Consider the following 7042-nt stretch of genomic DNA (forward strand, 5'->3'; position numbering starts at 1 on the left):
AATCTTCATCCCAAGCTCGCAATGCTCCTGCTGAGAATGCGGAACAATAGGAGGTGGATAACTACTACAAACAAGATATACCTCATCCAGTCATGACATTTTCTGATATGCACTTGGAAGATTTGCACCCGAACCTGAGATTTGACAGACTTTGGATAGATTATCCAAAATACCAAAGGGGTTTGCATACTCTTCATTCTAAAGTTGTTGAGGTACCTAGGGTCATAGAATGGGGACCATTAGAAGCTGTAGAATTGGCTGGGCCAATTAGGGAATTACTTGCACAGAGGTATGGTAATTCTACTTTTAACGACTGGGTACGTTTATTCACCATGCGTAGACCTGTATATAAAGTATGGTGTGAAGAATTGTTGTGTAGTATAGAATTAAATGATCGGGTAGCTAGTTTAACCGATCGATCTTTTATTAGATTTTTGTTAGGAGGTTCGATGCGCCACATGTCTTTACTAGACATGGCTCAGGTTTTACGTATATATACGCCTGAGGAGTTAGCATCTGCCGATTGTAGAGGGTTGATACTAAATGGTAGAAAGATAGATGAAAATTTTGATACACATGGTGTATGGAGTCAAATGACAAGCCATCACCGATTCAAAGGGGGAAATTACTCTTATTTGGATATAGATAGAGCTGAATTAAGAGTAATTCATAGGTTTTTAGCTAATTCGATTACACAAAGAGGTATGAACAAGGAAAAGGTAAATGAACAGGATTTGTTTTACCATATGTGTATTCGAGACCCACAAAGCACTGTAAGTATACCTTATTGTGTGGGTTATTATTTATCAGCAATGGTTAGGGGGATGAGACCGCATAGCATAATAGGAGGTGGTATATTTATTACTTTGATTGCTGAATATCTCGGTGTGGATATAAGTCGGGGGGATTATTAGTCGAAGAACCAGAACCCCGCGATACAATAGGTTTAAATGTATACCATGGTGCGAAAGTTTTGAAGAGGCAAAATAACGCCGCAGTACAATACCATGGTAGACATCCACAGGTTGAGAGAAACTAACAGCAAGGTAATGTAGGAGGGGGAAATGAAATGCAAGAAATGCAAAGGTTTATAGCTTCACAGGAGTACAAAAATGCTAGACAAAGAGCATTTGAAGATTGGCAAGTTCATCAAAACAAAATCATAGCTTATTGCCAACATATAGGTAAAAACTATATTCCTACTCCAAAGCCCATATTCCCTCCCTGGTCTATAGAGATTCAACCACCGTATCCTACGTATAACCCAGCCGAAGCATTTTATAGTACCTATGGTTATGCATGGAACCCCTATTGGTATCAGTATCATCCCTAGTCTACTTAGTTTTTTTATTTTATTATTTGTAATGTTGATACAATTAATACTTATGTTAATATTGTAATAGTTTTTATAATTTTCTAACTTTTATTCTTAGATTTTAATAATTTTTGAATGTGGGGTAATATACCAAACTTCAAAAATATGTATATATGTTTGCAGTTTATCTTATGTACACAACAGGGTAAAACAACGCATTTTCAAAGACGGGCATTAAGTTCAGCAAAAGCAACTAATTTTGACGACAAGATGCAAAATATATGTGAAATAACAACAAGACGGAATGAACAAATGATGTGCACCATTTATTATTCAGCAAACAAACGCCAATATATTTGGAAACTTTGGTAAAAATTTAATCATTTTCACACAAATCACTCTCAATAATTTAAATTGTTATTGATTTCTTGCAAATGAGGGCATTGCAAGATCTTAAGTGTGGGAAGGGGTTAAATTCTTTCGGATTTTATAATTTTTATCTTAAACACTTGGTTACCATTAAAAATACTAGTAAAGCAGTAGTTGTATTAGAATCTAGTGCTCTCTGATAATAAAGAACAGCCCTAGTCTTATATACTGACTACCCAATTCTAGTAAAATTGGTCAAAATTTTCAATTAAATGAACTCAAAATCATGTTTATACATATTTATGAACGATAAAACTAGGTTTTAACACCGAAATTATTGTTACCTCGGAAAGGACATAAATTGAGAAACAAACCAAAATGTTAAAATTCATTTAAAATGGAATAGAGGACAATAAAAAGGAAAATAAAAGTCAAGTGTGGGAAAATTCTCCAAGTTATTCAAAACATATGTCACATATTTTTGTACAAATAACTGAAAATACTTTTGCTTTGGACTAAACTAAAAATTTTTACCTGATTTACTGTAAGAAAGATGGATCTACACGATGAATCAATTCCATCATTAAAAGGAAGTAAAGTCTTTCGAAAAAGAAACGCGCTTCTTGATTTAGGTCATGAAGTTGTCGTCCAGACCAGATGTAGGTTGACGAAAAACCTAAAAAAGTCATCACTAAAATCAGCAGGAAATCCACGGACCTCAGCATTAAACAGGGTCGCCAAGTGGTCAGATTTATCCTAACCATGAGAAGGATTTATCTCGTACAATGGGGGGGCACCATGCAAATTAGCTGGATAAGACTAATGAATCAGATCCCCAGAAAGGATAATCTCCTTAAAGATTAAAAATCAGCTTTTAAGACTGATATTACTCAATCCTTGAGATTGACCTTAAAGATTGAGAATTCAAACTCATGGAATTCAATGATATCTAAACTCGAGCTTGAACGAGAAAATATTTTGATCAAATTATAAACCGATTTGTTTTCTGAAAACCCATTTTCAATGCGTTCATTACCATTGAACGTAAAATCCTAGAAATTCACCTGGAATTCATTAGGTCACCTGAACCAAATCGGGTGTCAACCGTAAGAACGGTGGTTGCATAGCATGGTTAAAGACAAGACCTTGTGCCAGACCGACAAATTATAAGGGTGAGCTTTACTATTTCTCCTACAAAGGATAGTAATTGTGTCTGACACGTTATAGACCATAATTAAAAGCGTGTCAGGGGACATTGCCTTAACAGTTGCTTGTTCAACGCTTTCCTTTACAACCGGACGGTAGTTTACCGAAAGGTAATATACGGGACAAGTAAACTGGACGTGTTGCTTTCCAAATACAAGGTTAGCAAGTGAGTGACACAAAACCATAAGTTTTGAGCTAAAATTTTCAAATATGAAACCCACCAAACCCACAAAAATATTTTGCAAACACCGGTGAAGGGTTATTCCGGAAAACTTATCTAGGGTAAAAGCTAGATTTAATTTTCAAAAGATCAAATGTTTTCATAAAGATCCAATTTCCTTAATGGATCTAAATTTTATAGTCATGTGGGACTGTAAACCATATCGTTACTACCATTGTTTATACCGCCGTATAGAATCACTGATGTACAAAGTGTGAAGAATAAAGAAGTGATTCTAGTATTTCAAGACGATATTGCTTGAGGACAAGCAACGCTCAAGTGTGGGAATATTTGATAATGCTAAAAACGAACATATATTTCATAGCATTATTCCTCAAGAAAGACAAGCTTTTAGTTGCAATTGTTCTATTTACAAGTGATATTCGTTTAAATAATAAAAGGTGAAAACAAAAGACAGATTCGACGAATTGAAGACGCAAACGACCAAAAAGCTCAAAAGTACAAAATACAATCAAAGAGGTTCCAATTATTGATAAGAAACGTCTCGAAATTACAAGAGTACTAGATTCAAAACGCAAAGTACAAGATATTAAATTGTACGCAAGGACGTTCGAAAATCCGGAACCGGGACCAGAGTCAACTCTCAACGCTCGACGCAACGGACTAAAAATTACAAGTCAACTATGCACATAAATATAATATAATATTTAAATAATTCTTATAATTATTTATATATTATATAAATAATAAAAATCCGTCGGCAAGAAAGACTCCAAAGTTGGTGAGCTGTATTTTCAAACTCCGCGACTCGCAGAGTTTGAAGGCAAAAGTTGCCGCGAGTCGCGGAGTACCCCTGAACTCAATTCCCTATAAAGCCAACCGAATTCTGATCATTTTAAAAACCCAATATCTATCTCTCTCTCAATATATACGTAAAAATATATATATAATTTATATTTTAATTTTAATTTTAATTTTAAATCCTAATAATAAGGGTATGTTAGCAAATGTTGTAAGGGTGTAAGTCGAAATTCTGTCCGTGTAACGCTAAGCTATTTTTAATCATTGTAAGTTATGTTCAACCTTTTTAATTTAATGTCTCGTAGCTAAGTTATTATTATGCTTATTTAATCCGAAGTAATCATGATGTTGGGCTAATTACTAAAATTGGGTAATTGGACTTTGTACCATAATTGGGGTTTGGACAAAAGAACGACACTTGTGGAAATTAGACTATGGGCTATTAATGGGCTTTATATTTGTTTAACTAAATGATAGTTTATTAATGTTAATATAAAGATTTACAATTGGGCGTCCCTATAAATTACCATATACACTCGATCGGACACGATGGGCGGGGTATTTATATGTACAAATAATCGTTCATTTAACCGGACACGGGAATGGATTAATAGCCACTAGAATAATTAAAACAGGGGTGAAATTATGTACAAGGACACTTGGTATAATTGATAACAAAATATTAAAACCTTGGGTTACACTCAGTCGACATCCTGGTGTAATTATTAAACAAAGTATTAAAATCTTGTTACAGTTTAAGTCCCCAATTAGTTGGAATATTTAACTTCGGGTATAAGGATAATTTGACGAGGACACTCGCACTTTATATTTATGACTGATGGACTATTATGGACAAATCCGTATGGACATATTAAATAATCCAGGACAAAGGACAATTAACCCATGGGCATAAAACTAAAATCAACACGTTAAACATCATGATTACGGAAGTTTAAATAAGCATAATTATTTTATTTCATATTTAATTTCCTTTATTTTATATTTAATTGCACTTCTAATTATCGCATTTTTATTGTTCTTGTATTTAATTGCACTTTTAATTATCGTACTTTTTAATTATCGCAAGTTTATTTTATCGCACTTTTATTATTCGCAATTTCATTATCGTTATTTACTTTACGCTTTAAATTAAGTCTTGTATTGATTTATTATTTTACATTTGGTTTTAACTGCGACTAAAGTTTTAAAATCGACAAACCGGTCATTAAACGGTAAAAACCCCCCTTTATAATAATAATATTACTTATATATATATTTGTATTTTTATAAAAGTAAACTAATATAGCGTTAAGCTTTGTTCAAAGATTTTCCCTGTGGAACGAACCGGACTTACTAAAAACTACACTGCCTATAAGTGTTGTAGCAAGGTTTAAGTATATCCATTCTCTAAATAAATAAATATCTTGTGTAAAATTGTATCGTATTTAATAGTATTTCCTGCTAAAAAATTAAGCTATTTTATATACACCTCGCATAACATCAGTCACGTTATTACTCAGCCAACTATAACTGAAAACTTTGATATTAAGGGTCCTATCTTTCACTTACTTAAGGATAACCAATTTAGGGGCGCTGAAGAAGAAGATGCTAATGCTCACATTCGAATATTTAAGGATATTTGCAATCTATTTAATATTAATAATGTGGAAAGTAATGTCATCTATCTTCATTTGTTTCCGTGGTCATTAAAAGATGAAGCTAAAGAGTGGTTAAATTCGTTGCCCGAAGGAGATATCACTAGTTGGGATACTATGGTTGAAAAATTTCTAACTCGTTTCTTTCCCGCATCCAAAACTGTCACCCTTCAATCTGAAATAGCTAATTTTTGTCAGAAAACTAATGAGACACTTTACTCTGCTTGGGTTCGATTTAGTCAAATGCTTAGGGGTTGTCCATAACATGGTTTGGATAAGCTTAAAAAGGTAACTACTTTCTATAAAGGTTGTGATATAGCTACGAGAAGAGAGATTGATACGTCTGCTGGAGGTAATATCATGAGTAAAACTGCCGAGGAAGCTGAAACATTAATTAATAAGTTAGCTGCTCATTCCCATAAATGGCATCAAGACTTAGCCATTTCTCGCTCGGTAAAATCTGTTAGTTATGATTCTGAGGATATGCTTAACGCTATGAATGTGCAGTTGGGTAATTTAGGAAGGAAAATTGAAAAGCTTACCAAAGAAATGCATATGATTAAGGTAGGTTGTGAAAAATTCCAAGGTCCCCATGCTACAAAAGATTGTGTTGCTAGTCTTACTATGGAGCAGGTTGAAAACGTCTCTTATGTGAATCAATTTCAAAGAAACCCGAACTACCGTAATAATTATATTACACCTATCCTAATAATAATAAAAATCCACCTGATTTCGTTCCTGTTAGAGCACTATTCATTCCAAATTCGTCTTCTAATGCTCAATCTGAAAAGAAATCTAATCTTGAAGAAAGCATCATAACTTTCATCAAGAATCAAAACGAAGCTAATGATAACATAAAAGCTCAACTTTCCCAAGTGCAAAATAAATCATCAAGCGTACATTCAAAGCTTAGAATGTAATATTACTAAGTTGTTCAAACTTGTCGAGGGAAAAGTTCCGGCTGAATCTGAAGTCTCTAAGGAGGTTCGTTTTGAAAAGGTTAATGTGATTAGAGAAGTGAATAAGGTTGATATTTATGAACCTGGTTTAAGGTATTTACGGGAGTTTGAAATGGTAGAAGAGGAGTATGATCAAGAAATAAAGAAGTTAACTGCTAATGAAGAAGATAAGTCAAAAGATCTAAGGTTCGAGGTCTTGATCGTGATGATGTAATATTTATGCATGAGTTATTTGATGAGAAGGAAGAAGAGGTTGATAAAGAAGCTAATGAAAGTGATGAGGTTACTAGTGAAAAATCGGAGTGTGAAAATAAGGATGATTGGTTAGCTGAAACTATGAAACAATTGGAAGAAAGAAGAAAAGAAGGTTTTCGCCCTCTTTATTTATTCACAATTGATCCCGTAGACTCATATGCAGCACCTTAAATTCCTATTATGAGTACTGATCCGGGGGAATTCCAAGTTCCTTGCTTAATTCGTGGTCCCATTCCTATTATTGGATTAGCCGATACTGGTTTTAGCATTAATGTTATGCCATTCTCCGTCTACAATCGCT

This window comes from Rutidosis leptorrhynchoides, chromosome 1 (assembly GCF_046630445.1).
Source record: "Rutidosis leptorrhynchoides isolate AG116_Rl617_1_P2 chromosome 1, CSIRO_AGI_Rlap_v1, whole genome shotgun sequence".
NCBI lineage: Eukaryota > Viridiplantae > Streptophyta > Magnoliopsida > Asterales > Asteraceae > Rutidosis > Rutidosis leptorrhynchoides.